General features: G+C 46.2%; 5 non-coding genes and 3 pseudogenes across 5 annotated transcripts; all 8 read left to right on the forward strand.

The window, feature by feature from the left end:
• The first annotated feature begins 1,272 nt into the window (after window positions 1–1,272).
• On the forward strand, window positions 1,273–1,453 carry LOC142500201 (U2 spliceosomal RNA; annotated as a pseudogene).
• An 817-nt stretch (window positions 1,454–2,270) lies between these two features.
• On the forward strand, window positions 2,271–2,461 carry LOC142500672 (U2 spliceosomal RNA). The gene has a single exon (XR_012803204.1). It is a non-coding gene; the product is annotated as a U2 spliceosomal RNA (small nuclear RNA).
• Window positions 2,462–5,750: 3,289 nt separating this feature from the next.
• Window positions 5,751–5,931, forward strand: LOC142500145 (U2 spliceosomal RNA; annotated as a pseudogene).
• An 817-nt stretch (window positions 5,932–6,748) lies between these two features.
• LOC142500673 (U2 spliceosomal RNA) lies at window positions 6,749–6,939 on the forward strand. The gene has a single exon (XR_012803205.1). It is a non-coding gene; the product is annotated as a U2 spliceosomal RNA (small nuclear RNA).
• Window positions 6,940–7,756: 817 nt separating this feature from the next.
• Window positions 7,757–7,947, forward strand: LOC142500674 (U2 spliceosomal RNA). Its single transcript, XR_012803206.1, has one exon. It is a non-coding gene; the product is annotated as a U2 spliceosomal RNA (small nuclear RNA).
• Window positions 7,948–8,764: 817 nt separating this feature from the next.
• On the forward strand, window positions 8,765–8,955 carry LOC142500675 (U2 spliceosomal RNA). The gene has a single exon (XR_012803207.1). It is a non-coding gene; the product is annotated as a U2 spliceosomal RNA (small nuclear RNA).
• Window positions 8,956–12,262: 3,307 nt separating this feature from the next.
• Window positions 12,263–12,452, forward strand: LOC142500230 (U2 spliceosomal RNA). The gene has a single exon (XR_012802862.1). It is a non-coding gene; the product is annotated as a U2 spliceosomal RNA (small nuclear RNA).
• A 6,131-nt stretch (window positions 12,453–18,583) lies between these two features.
• Window positions 18,584–18,756, forward strand: LOC142500175 (U2 spliceosomal RNA; annotated as a pseudogene).
• The last annotated feature ends 76 nt before the right edge of the window (window positions 18,757–18,832 follow it).

The raw sequence follows: 18,832 nt of genomic DNA on the forward strand, positions 1-18,832 counted from the left end.
ATGAGGGGAGTACAGGGGGCGTGATGCACCCCCCTGCCAGTTTTTGTTTCGGGACTAACAAGGGTTTCCTGAGGTATTCAGGGCAGCCTTTGGGAGTGATATGCCGCAATTGTGCGAGAGAAGGACATATTGCAGCACAATGTAAAGTGCCGAAGAGATGTACTTTTTGTGGACTTACTGGACATTTGGCGCATCAGTGCCAGGAAAGAACCTGTGTGCAACGGACAAAAAAGACTGTGTTAAATCCGAGGAGTCAGACAAAGAAGGAGTTGGTTTTGGGGGATGGGGATGTTTTGGAGGAGGAACAGTGTCAGCAAAGTGAGGAGAAGGGGGATAGGGGAAGACAATTTAGTGATGTAGAAGATAAAGGAAAGGGGGACAGTATAGAGGAGGAGGAGGATTATACACAAGCGGCAAGGGAGACGGAGTTCAAAAAGCCATATGCAGTGTCTAATTTAGAGAGTGGTTTTGGGATCAGGCACTGTAATGTATATAAAGAAGATGTCAGTGGGCAGGAGGTGGAAAGTGAGACGGATAGCAGGGGGGAGCAGGAGGAGGAAAGCGAGTCTGAAGGAAGTGGACAGGGAAGTGAGGAAGAGGAGAAGGACAGGGATCATGAAGGTGAGATGACAGAAATAGAAGAAAATGAGATGGTTTCGGGGGAGGAGGAGATTGGTTTAAGGGAAGAGGAAGAGGATGCTGGTTTTTTGGAAAAAGTGGAGGAAATAAGAAAGGTTTTTCAGTACGGAGCAGAATATGCAGAATTGTGGGCTAGGATTTGCAGTGGAAAACAATTAAAAGAAGGTGTGCTGGTTTTATATAGAAGGTGGTTAAATAGGGTGTATGTATATCCGGAAGAGGCCAGTGTGAATGGGGAGGATAGTGAGGAGGAGAGGAAGGATAGTGGTCGGGAGTGTGGGGTGACAGAAACAGAAGAAGTGAACCTAGAAGGAAAATAGGATGTTAGGGAATATTGGAAATGTTTGAAGTGTGAAGTACGAGCGCTTTATAAATGCATAGTAGAGAAAGTTTGTTTTGTTTGATAAATTGAAATATTATGAAATTTAAAATTTTTTGAGTTTTATATTGTAATTAAAAGTATACTAAATGTGAAGGGTCTGAAATAGAGGGGGTTATGTGTGGAATTGTGAAAGGTGGGTTTTGTTTTGTAGAAATATTGTTGTGTATATATGCTAATGGAATATATACTGTTTTTTGTTATTTTTCGTAAAGTGGAAAAAATTGTAAAACTTTATCTTTATGTTTGAATAAAAAACTTTGGAAAAAAAAAAAAAAAAAATCTGTTCTTATCAGTTTAATATCTGATACGTCCCCTATCTGGGGACCATATATTAAATGGATTTTTAGAACAGGGAGATGGAAGAAGAGCTTGCTCTGTCCACTCCACGCATTGACCTGGTATTGCAGTACCTCCAGGACCGGTGCACTTCCCTTTGGGGATATTTGGCTTGTATCAAAAAATAGAAACAAATGACTGTCTGACAGAAAAAAAACAAACATGCATTTTTGGCTCTTTCTTTTGCAAAGAAAGAAGAAGATGAAATGACGACAAAATAAAGCCTCCTTCTTTTTGCTGTGTCTTGTTTGCTCTTTTGCGTGGCTTCTTACTTTCTTTTCTTTTCAGCTCCTCCTCGCATGGAGCAGGAGTGCCGCCTGCTGCCTAGCCTAATTCAGTCCGAACGAGCAGATGCCTAAGAAACTCCTGTTGAAGCTGTATCCAAATAGCCTGCATAGCAAACACTGCAGCAGCAAGCAGCAAATGCCTTGACTTGCTGGCTTCTTGTCACAATGGCTGGCTGGCTGGCTGGCTGGCTGAAATGACCTGAACTGAAAAGCCCAGCCACTGGCTGCTTGCTTGCTGCCTGAGTTTCATGGCAGCCCAGACGAGTCGGCTAGCAGAGAAAAAGTGGGCGGTTCCTATGCAAATAAGCAGACGAAGCCTGGTGCCGGAAAAAGAACTGGAAGCATGTGCCTTTTTGGCTGTTTGCTGGCCATGCGGGCCCCCCAGCAGTGTGTGCGGCTGCTTTTCTTTACTCCATAGAAAGTCTTTGGCTTTTGCATCCGTCGTCGTCGTCGCCGCCGCTGCTGCATAGACTCCCCGGAGCTGTGTCGGAAGGAGCGGAGGGACTGGAGGCATGCCTGCTGGGGGAGGAGGCGAGCGGGCAGCCAGCGGCTCCCTCTGCCCTTCTCCCTAAAGCGTAGCGCCCCCGGCCGTCGGGCGGCGCTCAGGCGGGGGCCCATTTCTGGTTATCGCTTCTCGGCCTTTTGGCTAAGATCAAGTGTAGTATCTGTTCTTATCAGTTTAATATCTGATACGTCCCCTATCTGGGGACCATATATTAAATGGATTTTTAGAACAGGGAGATGGAAGAAGAGCTTGCTCTGTCCACTCCACGCATTGACCTGGTATTGCAGTACCTCCAGGACCGGTGCACTTCCCTTTGGGGATATTTGGCTTGTATCAAAAAATAGAAACAAATGACTGTCTGACAGAAAAAAAACAAACATGCATTTTTGGCTCTTTCTTTTGCAAAGAAAGAAGAAGATGAAATGACGACAAAATAAAGCCTCCTTCTTTTTGCTGTGTCTTGTTTGCTCTTTTGCGTGGCTTCTTACTTTCTTTTCTTTTCAGCTCCTCCTCGCATGGAGCAGGAGTGCCGCCTGCTGCCTAGCCTAATTCAGTCCGAACGAGCAGATGCCTAAGAAACTCCTGTTGAAGCTGTATCCAAATAGCCTGCATAGCAAACACTGCAGCAGCAAGCAGCAAATGCCTTGACTTGCTGGCTTCTTGTCACAATGGCTGGCTGGCTGGCTGGCTGGCTGAAATGACCTGAACTGAAAAGCCCAGCCACTGGCTGCTTGCTTGCTGCCTGAGTTTCATGGCAGCCCAGACGAGTCGGCTAGCAGAGAAAAAGTGGGCGGTTCCTATGCAAATAAGCAGACGAAGCCTGGTGCCGGAAAAAGAACTGGAAGCATGTGCCTTTTTGGCTGTTTGCTGGCCATGCGGGCCCCCCAGCAGTGTGTGCGGCTGCTTTTCTTTACTCCATAGAAAGTCTTTGGCTTTTGCATCCGTCGTCGTCGTCGCCGCCGCTGCTGCATAGACTCCCCGGAGCTGTGTCGGAAGGAGCGGAGGGACTGGAGGCATGCCTGCTGGGGGAGGAGGCGAGCGGGCAGCCAGCGGCTCCCTCTGCCCTTCTCCCTAAAGCGTAGCGCCCCCGGCCGTCGGGCGGCGCTCAGGCGGGGGCCCATTTCTGGTTATCGCTTCTCGGCCTTTTGGCTAAGACCAAGTGTCGAAGTCAGAGGGCCAGCAGGGATAGTGCCTCCTCGGCCTTGCGGCATCGGCCCCTCTGGGGTCTTAAGCCGTATTGCAGCTATTGGGGAGGTACAACATCCTGTGCGTTCCAGAGGGCGAACACGAGACAGAGTGTGAGGGGCCGGCACCTTTGCCTTGCAGCATCGCTCTTATGAGCTTAAGCTGCATGCTGCTTTTGGGGTGCCGCACCTGAACCTCGAGAAAGCGAGGACAAGGACGATGGCTGCGGGAGCGAGCCTAAGGAACACCTTACGATTTCAGGTCGTGGAGGAGGAGAGAGGACGAGTGGGACTGTCGTGCTTTGTGGAGAAGGTGCTGGGAGAAATCGCTGGTCTGAGTGGAGTGAAAATCTACTGCCTTCAAGATTTCCCTAGACAAGGAATTTTCGATCTAACGCTGGTGGGAGAAAGCGATTGCCTAAATGTCTACCAGAAGTGTAAAGATGCAGCGAACGACCCAAGGATGAGAGGGATTACCGTAGAACCCAGTTACATGATGGGTGAAAGATCAGTGGTAGTCCATATGTACAACCCGTATGTACAGACGGCGGATATTATCCTTTTCTTAAGAAGGTACTGCACGGCGGTTAAAGGAGGAGTGGAAATGAAGAACTCCTATAATATGTACAATGGGAAAAGGCGCTTTTGGGTGCATTTTAAGCCGGACCTTTCCAGTACGGGGGGAGTGTTACACCCTCCATCGAGTTTCAGTATTGGTGGCAATAGGGGGTTTCTTTTTTACCCGGGACAACCCACCTACTGTAGAAACTGTTCTCAGTACGGACACACTAAGGACGAATGTGAAAAAACGGGGATAGTGTGCCGGAATTGCGGGGAGGAGGGGCACACAGCAGCACACTGTAGCGTCCCGAAGAAGTGTGATCTGTGTGGAGAAAGTGGACATTTATACCGCCAGTGTTCAAAAAGGAGGTCCTACGCCCAGACGACCAGAGGTGGGTTTGAAACTGGGCAGGAAGGACGAGAGAAAGAAGCCCAGGAAAAAAGAGAGGAAGATATTTTCTTGGACTCTGTGGCTCAAAGTTTTGGTGGGGAAAAGAAGGAAGGAGGAGATTTTGATCAGGATGTGGATAAGGGTGGGGAAGCAGGGTCTGTGAATACGCCTGCCCCAAACTGGGGGGAAAGTATGGAATTTCATGATACACAGGGGGGAGAGGGGATGCCTTGTGAAGAAAAGGAGGAGGGAATGGAGGTTACAGTGGGAGAAAAGAAGCCCCAAAAACGTAAAAATGAACAGGAAGCAGAAAGGAAGGAGGGCCAAGGGGGAGAGAAGAGAGAGGGGCCTAGAGAGAAAGTAGAGAGGGTGGTGAAGATAGGGAGGGAACAGATAGGAGAAGTACCACATAGGAGTGCTTTATTGGAGAAAATGGATGAGTTCCAGAGCGCAGTAGGGGAAGTAGATTTTTGGGTAGACATTTTTAGGAAGCAACATGTAGGAAGTACAGAGCTACAAATTATAAAGAGATTAGATGAAGTAATGCACCAGAGGAAAAACATCACAAAAGAGAAATATGAGGAAATGAAAAAAGAGAATATACATTTGGTGGAGGTAAAAGAGGGCAGAGCAGTCCTCAAGGAAAGAGAGGAGGAAAGGGAATATGTAGGAGAACTGGAGGATGTTAGCGAGGAGGAGAAAGTACAAGATCTAGTTGTGGAGGAGACCCCGGAAAGCATCATGCCAAGGGAGAAAGAGCGTGGTGATTCTGAGGGGTATCCTAGTGTTCCGGAAACTAAAACACTGGAAGTAGCGAGAAGTAGTGGGAGTGATTGGGGACCGATCTCCTCGTCAGAAAGTGAAGGGGGAGGGAAGGAAACAAGTATGCCAGAACGGAAAGTGGGGGGGACAAGTAGGAGTGAGAGTGAAGGAGGAGCAGTATCAACGGTGGAGAGTGGTGACGGTGAATCACAAAAGAGAGGTGGTAAGAGTGAGAGTTCATCCTCCCAAAAAAATCAGGGAATGGGTCAAATACAGGGGAAAGGAAAAGTCCAGAGGAAAATAAGCAGAACTAGTGAAGAAGATATAGCAAAGGAAGCAGCTGAAAAGGAAAGAATCTATCTTGAGAAGAAAAAAGCAAGAGTGAAAGAACACGAGATAAACAATAGACTAGAACTCCAAAGACTTTTACTAGTGTGGGATAATGCAGATGAGAAATCAAATTTAGAAATAATAGAGAAAAATATACAATCAATTGAAGCAGGTTTAAAAATAAAACCAGGGTCCTCAATTAGTGCTCGGAAAAAAAGAGATGTATAGAAATGTTTAAAATTTGAATGGTTTAGAACATAAAATGATAGAGTTTACGTTGATATGTTTTCTATTTTAGAAGAGATATATTCCAAAATGTTATATATGTTCTTGAAAAGTTTTAAATGTTGTAAAATAAATTATGCACAAATAAACAACTTTAAAACAAAAAAAAAAAAAAATCTGTTCTTATCAGTTTAATATCTGATACGTCCCCTATCTGGGGACCATATATTAAATGGATTTTTAGAACAGGGAGATGGAAGAAGAGCTTGCTCTGTCCACTCCACGCATTGACCTGGTATTGCAGTACCTCCAGGACCGGTGCACTTCCCTTTGGGGATATTTGGCTTGTATCAAAAAATAGAAACAAATGACTGTCTGACAGAAAAAAAACAAACATGCATTTTTGGCTCTTTCTTTTGCAAAGAAAGAAGAAGATGAAATGACGACAAAATAAAGCCTCCTTCTTTTTGCTGTGTCTTGTTTGCTCTTTTGCGTGGCTTCTTACTTTCTTTTCTTTTCAGCTCCTCCTCGCATGGAGCAGGAGTGCCGCCTGCTGCCTAGCCTAATTCAGTCCGAACGAGCAGATGCCTAAGAAACTCCTGTTGAAGCTGTATCCAAATAGCCTGCATAGCAAACACTGCAGCAGCAAGCAGCAAATGCCTTGACTTGCTGGCTTCTTGTCACAATGGCTGGCTGGCTGGCTGGCTGGCTGAAATGACCTGAACTGAAAAGCCCAGCCACTGGCTGCTTGCTTGCTGCCTGAGTTTCATGGCAGCCCAGACGAGTCGGCTAGCAGAGAAAAAGTGGGCGGTTCCTATGCAAATAAGCAGACGAAGCCTGGTGCCGGAAAAAGAACTGGAAGCATGTGCCTTTTTGGCTGTTTGCTGGCCATGCGGGCCCCCCAGCAGTGTGTGCGGCTGCTTTTCTTTACTCCATAGAAAGTCTTTGGCTTTTGCATCCGTCGTCGTCGTCGCCGCCGCTGCTGCATAGACTCCCCGGAGCTGTGTCGGAAGGAGCGGAGGGACTGGAGGCATGCCTGCTGGGGGAGGAGGCGAGCGGGCAGCCAGCGGCTCCCTCTGCCCTTCTCCCTAAAGCGTAGCGCCCCCGGCCGTCGGGCGGCGCTCAGGCGGGGGCCCATTTCTGGTTATCGCTTCTCGGCCTTTTGGCTAAGATCAAGTGTAGTATCTGTTCTTATCAGTTTAATATCTGATACGTCCCCTATCTGGGGACCATATATTAAATGGATTTTTAGAACAGGGAGATGGAAGAAGAGCTTGCTCTGTCCACTCCACGCATTGACCTGGTATTGCAGTACCTCCAGGACCGGTGCACTTCCCTTTGGGGATATTTGGCTTGTATCAAAAAATAGAAACAAATGACTGTCTGACAGAAAAAAAACAAACATGCATTTTTGGCTCTTTCTTTTGCAAAGAAAGAAGAAGATGAAATGACGACAAAATAAAGCCTCCTTCTTTTTGCTGTGTCTTGTTTGCTCTTTTGCGTGGCTTCTTACTTTCTTTTCTTTTCAGCTCCTCCTCGCATGGAGCAGGAGTGCCGCCTGCTGCCTAGCCTAATTCAGTCCGAACGAGCAGATGCCTAAGAAACTCCTGTTGAAGCTGTATCCAAATAGCCTGCATAGCAAACACTGCAGCAGCAAGCAGCAAATGCCTTGACTTGCTGGCTTCTTGTCACAATGGCTGGCTGGCTGGCTGGCTGGCTGAAATGACCTGAACTGAAAAGCCCAGCCACTGGCTGCTTGCTTGCTGCCTGAGTTTCATGGCAGCCCAGACGAGTCGGCTAGCAGAGAAAAAGTGGGCGGTTCCTATGCAAATAAGCAGACGAAGCCTGGTGCCGGAAAAAGAACTGGAAGCATGTGCCTTTTTGGCTGTTTGCTGGCCATGCGGGCCCCCCAGCAGTGTGTGCGGCTGCTTTTCTTTACTCCATAGAAAGTCTTTGGCTTTTGCATCCGTCGTCGTCGTCGCCGCCGCTGCTGCATAGACTCCCCGGAGCTGTGTCGGAAGGAGCGGAGGGACTGGAGGCATGCCTGCTGGGGGAGGAGGCGAGCGGGCAGCCAGCGGCTCCCTCTGCCCTTCTCCCTAAAGCGTAGCGCCCCCGGCCGTCGGGCGGCGCTCAGGCGGGGGCCCATTTCTGGTTATCGCTTCTCGGCCTTTTGGCTAAGATCAAGTGTAGTATCTGTTCTTATCAGTTTAATATCTGATACGTCCCCTATCTGGGGACCATATATTAAATGGATTTTTAGAACAGGGAGATGGAAGAAGAGCTTGCTCTGTCCACTCCACGCATTGACCTGGTATTGCAGTACCTCCAGGACCGGTGCACTTCCCTTTGGGGATATTTGGCTTGTATCAAAAAATAGAAACAAATGACTGTCTGACAGAAAAAAAACAAACATGCATTTTTGGCTCTTTCTTTTGCAAAGAAAGAAGAAGATGAAATGACGACAAAATAAAGCCTCCTTCTTTTTGCTGTGTCTTGTTTGCTCTTTTGCGTGGCTTCTTACTTTCTTTTCTTTTCAGCTCCTCCTCGCATGGAGCAGGAGTGCCGCCTGCTGCCTAGCCTAATTCAGTCCGAACGAGCAGATGCCTAAGAAACTCCTGTTGAAGCTGTATCCAAATAGCCTGCATAGCAAACACTGCAGCAGCAAGCAGCAAATGCCTTGACTTGCTGGCTTCTTGTCACAATGGCTGGCTGGCTGGCTGGCTGGCTGAAATGACCTGAACTGAAAAGCCCAGCCACTGGCTGCTTGCTTGCTGCCTGAGTTTCATGGCAGCCCAGACGAGTCGGCTAGCAGAGAAAAAGTGGGCGGTTCCTATGCAAATAAGCAGACGAAGCCTGGTGCCGGAAAAAGAACTGGAAGCATGTGCCTTTTTGGCTGTTTGCTGGCCATGCGGGCCCCCCAGCAGTGTGTGCGGCTGCTTTTCTTTACTCCATAGAAAGTCTTTGGCTTTTGCATCCGTCGTCGTCGTCGCCGCCGCTGCTGCATAGACTCCCCGGAGCTGTGTCGGAAGGAGCGGAGGGACTGGAGGCATGCCTGCTGGGGGAGGAGGCGAGCGGGCAGCCAGCGGCTCCCTCTGCCCTTCTCCCTAAAGCGTAGCGCCCCCGGCCGTCGGGCGGCGCTCAGGCGGGGGCCCATTTCTGGTTATCGCTTCTCGGCCTTTTGGCTAAGATCAAGTGTAGTATCTGTTCTTATCAGTTTAATATCTGATACGTCCCCTATCTGGGGACCATATATTAAATGGATTTTTAGAACAGGGAGATGGAAGAAGAGCTTGCTCTGTCCACTCCACGCATTGACCTGGTATTGCAGTACCTCCAGGACCGGTGCACTTCCCTTTGGGGATATTTGGCTTGTATCAAAAAATAGAAACAAATGACTGTCTGACAGAAAAAAAACAAACATGCATTTTTGGCTCTTTCTTTTGCAAAGAAAGAAGAAGATGAAATGACGACAAAATAAAGCCTCCTTCTTTTTGCTGTGTCTTGTTTGCTCTTTTGCGTGGCTTCTTACTTTCTTTTCTTTTCAGCTCCTCCTCGCATGGAGCAGGAGTGCCGCCTGCTGCCTAGCCTAATTCAGTCCGAACGAGCAGATGCCTAAGAAACTCCTGTTGAAGCTGTATCCAAATAGCCTGCATAGCAAACACTGCAGCAGCAAGCAGCAAATGCCTTGACTTGCTGGCTTCTTGTCACAATGGCTGGCTGGCTGGCTGGCTGGCTGAAATGACCTGAACTGAAAAGCCCAGCCACTGGCTGCTTGCTTGCTGCCTGAGTTTCATGGCAGCCCAGACGAGTCGGCTAGCAGAGAAAAAGTGGGCGGTTCCTATGCAAATAAGCAGACGAAGCCTGGTGCCGGAAAAAGAACTGGAAGCATGTGCCTTTTTGGCTGTTTGCTGGCCATGCGGGCCCCCCAGCAGTGTGTGCGGCTGCTTTTCTTTACTCCATAGAAAGTCTTTGGCTTTTGCATCCGTCGTCGTCGTCGCCGCCGCTGCTGCATAGACTCCCCGGAGCTGTGTCGGAAGGAGCGGAGGGACTGGAGGCATGCCTGCTGGGGGAGGAGGCGAGCGGGCAGCCAGCGGCTCCCTCTGCCCTTCTCCCTAAAGCGTAGCGCCCCCGGCCGTCGGGCGGCGCTCAGGCGGGGGCCCATTTCTGGTTATCGCTTCTCGGCCTTTTGGCTAAGACCAAGTGTCGAAGTCAGAGGGCCAGCAGGGATAGTGCCTCCTCGGCCTTGCGGCATCGGCCCCTCTGGGGTCTTAAGCCGTATTGCAGCTATTGGGGAGGTACAACATCCTGTGCGTTCCAGAGGGCGAACACGAGACAGAGTGTGAGGGGCCGGCACCTTTGCCTTGCAGCATCGCTCTTATGAGCTTAAGCTGCATGCTGCTTTTGGGGTGCCGCACCTGAACCTCGAGAAAGCGAGGACAAGGACGATGGCTGCGGGAGCGAGCCTAAGGAACACCTTACGATTTCAAGTCGTGGAGGAGGAGAGAGGACGAGTGGGACTGTCGTGCTTTGTGGAGAAGGTGCTGGGAGAAATCGCTGGCCTGAGTGGAGTGAAAATCTACTGCCTTCAAGATTTTCCTAGACAAGGAATTTTCGATCTAACGCTGGTGGGAGAAAGCGATTGCCTAAATGTCTACCAGAAGTGTAAAGATGCAGCGAACGACCCAAGGATGAGAGGGATTACCGTAGAACCCAGTTACATGATGGGTGAAAGATCAGTGGTAGTCCATATGTACAACCCGTATGTACAGACGGCGGATATTATCCTTTTCTTAAGAAGGTACTGCACGGCGGTTAAAGGAGGGGTGGAAATGAAGAACTCCTATAATATGTACAATGGGAAAAGGCGCTTTTGGGTGCATTTTAAGCCGGACCTTTCCAGTACGGGGGGAGTGTTACACCCGCCATCGAGTTTCAGCATTGGTGGCAACAGGGGGTTTCTTTTTTACCCGGGACAACCCACCTACTGTAGAAACTGTTCTCAGTACGGACACACTAAGGACGAATGTGAAAAAACGGGGATAGTGTGCCGGAATTGCGGGGAGGAGGGGCACACAGCAGCACACTGTAGCGTCCCGAAGAAGTGTGATCTGTGTGGAGAAAGTGGACATTTATACCGCCAGTGTTCAAAAAGGAGGTCCTACGCCCAGACGACCAGAGGTGGGTTTGAAACTGGGCAGGAAAGAAGAGAGAAAGAAGCCCAGGAAAAAAGAGAGGAAGATATTTTCTTGGACTCTGTGGCTCAAAGTTTTGGTGGGGAAAAGAAGGAAGGGGGAGATTTTGATCAGGATGTGGATAAGGGTGGGGAAGCAGGGTCTGTGAATACGCCTGCCCCAAACTGGGGGGAAAGTATGGAATTTCATGATACACAGGGGGGAGAGGGGATGCCTTGTGAAGAAAAGGAGGAGGGAATGGAGGTTACAGTGGGGGAAAAGAAGCCCCAAAAACGTAAAAATGAACAGGAAGCAGAAAGGAAGGAGGGCCAAGGGGGAGAGAAGAGAGAGGGGCCTAGAGAGAAAGTAGAGAGGGTGGTGAAGATAGGGAGGGAACAGATAGGAGAAGTACCACATAGGAGTGCTTTATTGGAGAAAATGGATGAGTTCCAGAGCGCAGTAGGGGAAGTAGATTTTTGGGTAGACATTTTTAGGAAGCAACATGTAGGAAGTACAGAGCTACAAATTATAAAGAGATTAGATGAAGTAATGCACCAGAGGAAAAACATCACAAAAGAGAAATATGAGGAAATGAAAAAAGAGAATATACATTTGGTGGAGGTAAAAGAGGGCAGAGCAGTCCTCAAGGAAAGAGAGGAGGAAAGGGAATATGTAGGAGAACTGGAGGATGTTAGCGAGGAGGAGAAAGTACAAGATCTAGTTGTGGAGGAGACCCCGGAAAGCATCATGCCAAGGGAGAAAGAGCGTGGTGATTCTGAGGGGTATCCTAGTGTTCCGGAAACTAAAACACTGGAAGTAGCGAGAAGTAGTGGGAGTGATTGGGGACCGATCTCCTCGTCAGAAAGTGAAGGGGGAGGGAAGGAAACAAGTATGCCAGAACGGAAAGTGGGGGGGACAAGTAGGAGTGAGAGTGAAGGAGGAGCAGTATCAACGGTGGAGAGTGGTGACGGTGAATCACAAAAGAGAGGTGGTAAGAGTGAGAGTTCATCCTCCCAAAAAAATCAGGGAATGGGTCAAATACAGGGGAAAGGAAAAGTCCAGAGGAAAATAAGCAGAACTAGTGAAGAAGATATAGCAAAGGAAGCAGCTGAAAAGGAAAGAATCTATCTTGAGAAGAAAAAAGCAAGAGTGAAAGAACACGAGATAAACAATAGACTAGAACTCCAAAGACTTTTACTAGTGTGGGATAATGCAGATGAGAAATCAAATTTAGAAATAATAGAGAAAAATATACAATCAATTGAAGCAGGTTTAAAAATAAAACCAGGGTCCTCAATTAGTGCTCGGAAAAAAAGAGATGTATAGAAATGTTTAAAATTTGAATGGTTTAGAACATAAAATGATAGAGTTTACGTTGATATGTTTTCTATTTTAGAAGAGATATATTCCAAAATGTTATATATGTTCTTGAAAAGTTTTAAATGTTGTAAAATAAATTATGCACAAATAAACAACTTTAAAACAAAAAATCTGTTCTTATCAGTTAAAAAAAAAAAAAAAAAAAATCTGTTCTTATCAGTTTAATATCTGATACGTCCCCTATCTGGGGACCATATATTAAATGGATTTTTAGAACAGGGAGATGGAAGAAGAGCTTGCTCTGTCCACTCCACGCATTGACCTGGTATTGCAGTACCTCCAGGACCGGTGCACTTCCCTTTGGGGATATTTGGCTTGTATCAAAAAATAGAAACAAATGACTGTCTGACAGAAAAAAAACAAACATGCATTTTTGGCTCTTTCTTTTGCAAAGAAAGAAGAAGATGAAATGACGACAAAATAAAGCCTCCTTCTTTTTGCTGTGTCTTGTTTGCTCTTTTGCGTGGCTTCTTACTTTCTTTTCTTTTCAGCTCCTCCTCGCATGGAGCAGGAGTGCCGCCTGCTGCCTAGCCTAATTCAGTCCGAACGAGCAGATGCCTAAGAAACTCCTGTTGAAGCTGTATCCAAATAGCCTGCATAGCAAACACTGCAGCAGCAAGCAGCAAATGCCTTGACTTGCTGGCTTCTTGTCACAATGGCTGGCTGGCTGGCTGGCTGGCTGAAATGACCTGAACTGAAAAGCCCAGCCACTGGCTGCTTGCTTGCTGCCTGAGTTTCATGGCAGCCCAGACGAGTCGGCTAGCAGAGAAAAAGTGGGCGGTTCCTATGCAAATAAGCAGACGAAGCCTGGTGCCGGAAAAAGAACTGGAAGCATGTGCCTTTTTGGCTGTTTGCTGGCCATGCGGGCCCCCCAGCAGTGTGTGCGGCTGCTTTTCTTTACTCCATAGAAAGTCTTTGGCTTTTGCATCCGTCGTCGTCGTCGCCGCCGCTGCTGCATAGACTCCCCGGAGCTGTGTCGGAAGGAGCGGAGGGACTGGAGGCATGCCTGCTGGGGGAGGAGGCGAGCGGGCAGCCAGCGGCTCCCTCTGCCCTTCTCCCTAAAGCGTAGCGCCCCCGGCCGTCGGGCGGCGCTCAGGCGGGGGCCCATTTCTGGTTATCGCTTCTCGGCCTTTTGGCTGCGATCATCTTGGTCGTGGTCGGAGGGCCAAACAGAGTGAGGGCCGGCGCCTCTGCCTTGTGGGATCGCCCGAAAGGGCTTAACCCACTTGCAGCTATTGGGGTGCCGCACCGAAGCTCGGAGAACGATGTCGGAGAGGAGGTGTATGCGGGACACGGTCCGCGTTTTTGTTGCTGCAGAGGAGAGGAACAGAGTTACTTTGGACTTTGTGATGGAGGAAATCATCTTGAAAACCAGTGTAATATTGGAGGACATCCTATGCGTGCAAGATTTTCAACGTCAAGGGATTTACGACATCACTTGCTATATGACAGGTCAGTGCTGGAACCTTTACGAAGAAACAAGGAAAAGACTTGGGGAAGAGAGCATGAGAGGTATCGAGCTAATCCCTAATTTCCAACTGGAAGAGAAACCTCTGACTGTGCACATGTTTAACCCACGGGTGAACGGAGAGGACATTGATGTTTTCTTGAAACGGTATTGTAGAGTGGTGAGGGGAGGAGAACAGATGAGGAATAAGTACGGGATCTATAATGGTAAACGGAAATACTGGGTTGCCTTTAGACCAGACCCGTCCAATATAGGGGGTGTGATGCACCCTCCGGCCAACTTCAGCCTGGGGGGAAATCGTGGATTCTTATTTTTCCCAGGCCAAGCGCAATTTTGTCGGAATTGTTGGACATATGGACATATGAAAGAGACCTGTCATATATCAGGCATGCATTGCCGGAATTGTGGTGAGCGTGGACATTATGCAGGAAACTGCAAGAAAAACCGTAAATGTGACTTGTGTGGGGATGAGAATCACATGGCCAGAAATTGCCCTAAGCGGCCATCATCCCATGAGGCGAGAATGAAGAGAAAAGAAGAAGAAGATGAAGAAGCCCGAATGGCGAGAGAGAGGGAGAGGGAGGAAGATACGACAGAGACAGCTGAACCTCTACAGCGCGATGTCCTGGGGGTAGATGCCCAATGGACAGCAGAAATGGAGGAGGAGGATGGGGGTGTGTCCCATGTGTCTGAGACTCCCTCAGAAAGGGGTGAACAAAGTAACCAAGAAGGAGAAGCTTCCCAAGAATCAATTGGGATACCGAAGGAACTCAGACCAGAGCAAGAGGAAGAAATGGAGGAAGGAGGAACACCTAAAAGGATGGAGGAAGAAGAGGAAGAGGAAGAGGAAGAAGGAGAAGGCGTTTATGCGCAACAAAAAAAGAGGAGAAAAACAGATAAAATTAAAAGGAAAGTGGAGGTGCAAGAGCCGGTTGGGCAACCATCTAGGTACCAAGTCTTGGATGGACTGGAAGAAGACCTACCCACAACCTCTACTGCGGCCATAGTGGGGACATTCAGTAGTCCAGGGTCATTGGGAGAGGACTATGCTTGCTCAGACCCTGTGTCACCGTGTGAGGTATCCTGTGTAGTGGGGTTTGACGAAGAAAATTTGATGGAGACTACGGGGATGAATAAAACGGGGAAGGATGAAAGCCCGTGAGTACAAGAACTTTTTTGGGGAAAAATGACTTTTGTAATCACCACACTAAATGTGAGGAGCATTAAAGCTCCTGCAAGGAGAGCAGTGATTTTAGACTTTGTGGCAAAAACAAAAAGCGACATCACATGCATTCAAGAGTGTGGGATAGCAGACTCACCAAAAAAGGAGGAGTGGGAATTTGGGGAAGCCGTTTGGTCGGGGTGTTATGAAAATAGAAATGCAGGGGTGGGCATATTGTTTGGGAAAAAGGAATTTGTTGTGCTTAAAACAACAATAATTGAACCTGGGAGGTTAATTTGTGTTATGTTTAGGTGGCGGGGGGTGAAGTTTCGAATTTTTAATATATATGCATCACCGTGCAATAATCAGAGGGAGGAATTGTTTGAGAGACTTCAAATGTTTTTGCCAGGACGGGAACCCACAATAGTTGTGGGGGATTTCAATTGTGTGCTAGAGAAAGAAGACAGAGTAGGAGGGGCAGAGAAACAGAGACCAGACGGGACATGTACTTTGTTAAAAAATATAATAAAGGACTATGGGTTAAGGGATGCAAGTAAAATATGGGGGAAAACCCCAAGAGATTTTACATGGTATAGTGACAAAGGGGATGTTAAATCTAGAATAGATTTTGTCTTTTTATCTAAAGGGATGAATGTGATAGAGTGGAAGGTGACCAAAGTAGCGTTCTCGGACCATGTATGCATTAGGTGTAGAGTGGATGTGGAAGGAATAGAAGAGTATGGAAAGGGGTACTGGAAGTTAAATGTGACATTGATGGAGGATGTGAAAATTAGAGAGCAGTATGAAAGGTTGTATGCAAGGATGAAAGACAGGATAAATGAATTTAGGGATGTGGTTGAGTGGTGGGAGTGGTTCAAAAAAGAAACGAAGAAATTCTTTATTAAGAAGGGTAGTGAGAAAGCGAGGGCTGGAGAAGAAGAGCTTGAAGTAGCGTTGCTGAGACGACAGTTTTTGTATAAATTAAAAAAACTAGGGTGGGATGTGGAGGAGGAAATAGAAAAAGGAAAGAAAGAGCTAAGGAAAATAATAGAGAATAAAGGTAAAAAAATTATAAATGCGGCGAGAGTGGAAGAAATAGAAAAAGATGAAAAATGCACACCGTATTTTTTTAAAAGAGTCTTTTCGGAAAAAGCGGTAATGAGTTCGGTTTTAGATAAGGATGGAATTAATACACATGGAACAGGGAAAATACTGAGGGAAGTTGAAGAATATTATAAAGTATTATTTGAAGAGAAGAGTAGGGATAAGGGAATAGAAAAGGGGCTATTGGAAAAAATTCAGTGTAAGTTGGATAGTGAAGAACAGTGTTTTTTGGGAAGGGAGGTAAGTGCAATAGAAGTTGAAGAAGGGGTAAGGAGTGGAAAAAAACGAAAGACACCAGGGAGTGATGGACTACCCTACGAATTCTATTGTGAGTTCTGGGAGTTAGTGGGGCCTGAGCTCGTGGAAGTATGTAAAGAAGTGTGGAGGACAGGGAAAACACCGGAGTCTTTTCAGGAGGGGATAATTACCCTAATTTATAAGAAAGGGGACAAAAGAGATTTAAAGAACTGGAGGCCAATTACGCTCCTGAATGTTGATTACAAAATAATAGCTAAAATTGTAATGATAAGACTAAGAAGTGTAATAGGGAAGATAGTGGAAGAGGACCAGGTCTGTGCAGTACCAGGTAGGCAGATTACAGAGAACCTAATTTTAATTAGAGATCTAATTTGGTATTGTAATGAGAGGCAACAGGGGGTAGTGGTAGCCAACATAGATTTTGAAAAGGCCTATGACAGGCTGTCGCATAGCTTCCTCTTTAAAGTGTTGGAAAAACTTGGAATCCCAGATGGGCTAACGAAACAAATAAGAGGTTTGTACAAGGGAGTTTTCAGCAAGGTACTGGTGAATGGTTTTTTAACTGATAAAATATCGATAAAATCTGGTGTAAGACAAGGGTGCCCGTTGTCCCCCATTGTTTTTATTTGTGCAATTGAACCATTATTAAGTGAGATTAGGGGTGATAAGGTGATCAGAGGAGTGGAAATCCCAGGGAGTGGAGGTAGGAGTGTGAAAGTCCTAGGTTACATGGATGATGTTACATTAATATGCACATCACAGGTAGCAATTAAAAGAGCTAAATTTCATGTAGAAATGTTCTGTCAAGCCTCTGGGTTTAAAGTAAACTGGGACAAGAGCAGTTGTAAGGCTTTTGGTCCCTGGAGGGAGCTGGAAGAGTGTGGAATCCCAGTGGAAAAACAGCACTTAAAAATTTTGGGAGTATGGTTTGGCGAAGATTTAAAAGGCGAGGAGAATTGGGAAAGTATTGGTGAAAAGATAACAAAAAAAATTCAGTTTTGGTCTTTTAGGAGGCTATCAATAGAGGGGAAGGTTTTAATTACGAAAGCCGTATTGATACCTACTTTGTTATATTTGGGGATGGTGTTCCCCCCAACAGATAAATGGTTAAAAAAAGTAACAAGATTCTTATTTGTGTTTTTTTGGGGATCAGAAAAAGAAAAACTGAAAAGACAGATCTTATACAAGGAAAAGAAGAAAGGGGGAAAAGACTTCCCTAACGTGGAAGTAAACATGGAGGCGAAATATGCACAATTTTGTTTTATGTTAGTAAAAAACAAGGATAATAAGGCAGCATGTCTGTGCAGGTATGCAGCTGGGAGTATGCTAAGAAAATTAGGTTGGAGTAGAGTAGATCTTAGAAAACCTGTGTGTTTTACAACCCCGGAGAGTTATGGGAGGATAAAAAAATTTATGAGGAAATTTGATTTAGAAAAGATTGATAAAAGTTGTTGGGGAGATTATAGAAAAATAAAGAAAATAATAAGCAATAAAGAGGGTATTGAGATCATTGAAGGATTAAATGAGAAGCAGACTGTAGAGGTGTGGGAGAATGTGTGTCAAAAAGACCTAACAAACAATCAGAAGGACTTGGCGTGGATGTCGGTACACAAATGCTTGCCAGTTAGGTTTTTTCAGAAAAGAAGAAATCTAGCAAGAACTGAGGTTTGCCCAAGGGATGGATGTGGAGGTTCTGAAAATGTTGTACATTTATTTTGGAACTGTTATTTTGTTAGAAATGTGTGGAGATGTTTGGGGAGAATTATTAAGGAGGTGACGGGGATAAAAAAACTAGAGTATGAAATGATGATGTATGGGTTATGTGAAGGGAGTAGGAAGAAAGTGAGTGGGTTATGGAAGATAGTTAATTGTGTGAAAGAAGTGATGTGGGAGGTACGAAATGTGTTGATATATAGACAAGAAGTGATAGGAGTAAATATGTGTGTGAGGATGATATTAGGGAAAATGTTTATGTGTTTTTTGCTTGATACAAAAAGGTGGGGAAAAGAGGAAGGAGAAGATCTCTGGAAGACAGGAATGTGGAGTAGATTAATCGTAAAGATGTAAAGGTTTTAAGGGAAAAAACAAGGTTCATATGCTTTTACACTAAGGCAGAGAATATGGATGGTAGTTTGTTTAGATAAAGTAAGTGTGAAGACACTATGTGTATTGATTTGGGGCCTTAGTGTGGAGTATCGGAGAGTAGAGGTGGGCCGATGCTCCACTTCACAGCATGTGCTGTGGAGTAAAAGCATATGGGAGCTTAAGAGAAAGGATATTGTAAATGTAAAATATCGGTTTTGTGTTTCATTATGGATAATAGAAGGATGTATAGGTAAATATTTACTATGTGTTGAAATGTTATGGGTTCCTGTAATGTAGGGGTGGTTTTTTTCTTTTCGAAAAGTATATGCTGTATTATAAAAACTGTTCAATAAAAACCTTTAAAAAGAAAAAATCTGTTCTTATCAGTTTAATATCTGATACGTCCCCTATCTGGGGACCATATATTAAATGGATTTTTAGAACAGGGAGATGGAAGAAGAGCTTGCTCTGTCCACTCCACGCATTGACCTGGTATTGCAGTACCTCCAGGACCGGTGCACTTCCCTTTGGGGATATTTGGCTTGTATCAAAAAATAGAAACAAATGACTGTCTGACAGAAAAAAAACAAACATGCATTTTT

Source organism: Ascaphus truei, chromosome 7 (genome assembly GCF_040206685.1).
Source record: "Ascaphus truei isolate aAscTru1 chromosome 7, aAscTru1.hap1, whole genome shotgun sequence".
Classification (NCBI taxonomy): domain Eukaryota; kingdom Metazoa; phylum Chordata; class Amphibia; order Anura; family Ascaphidae; genus Ascaphus; species Ascaphus truei.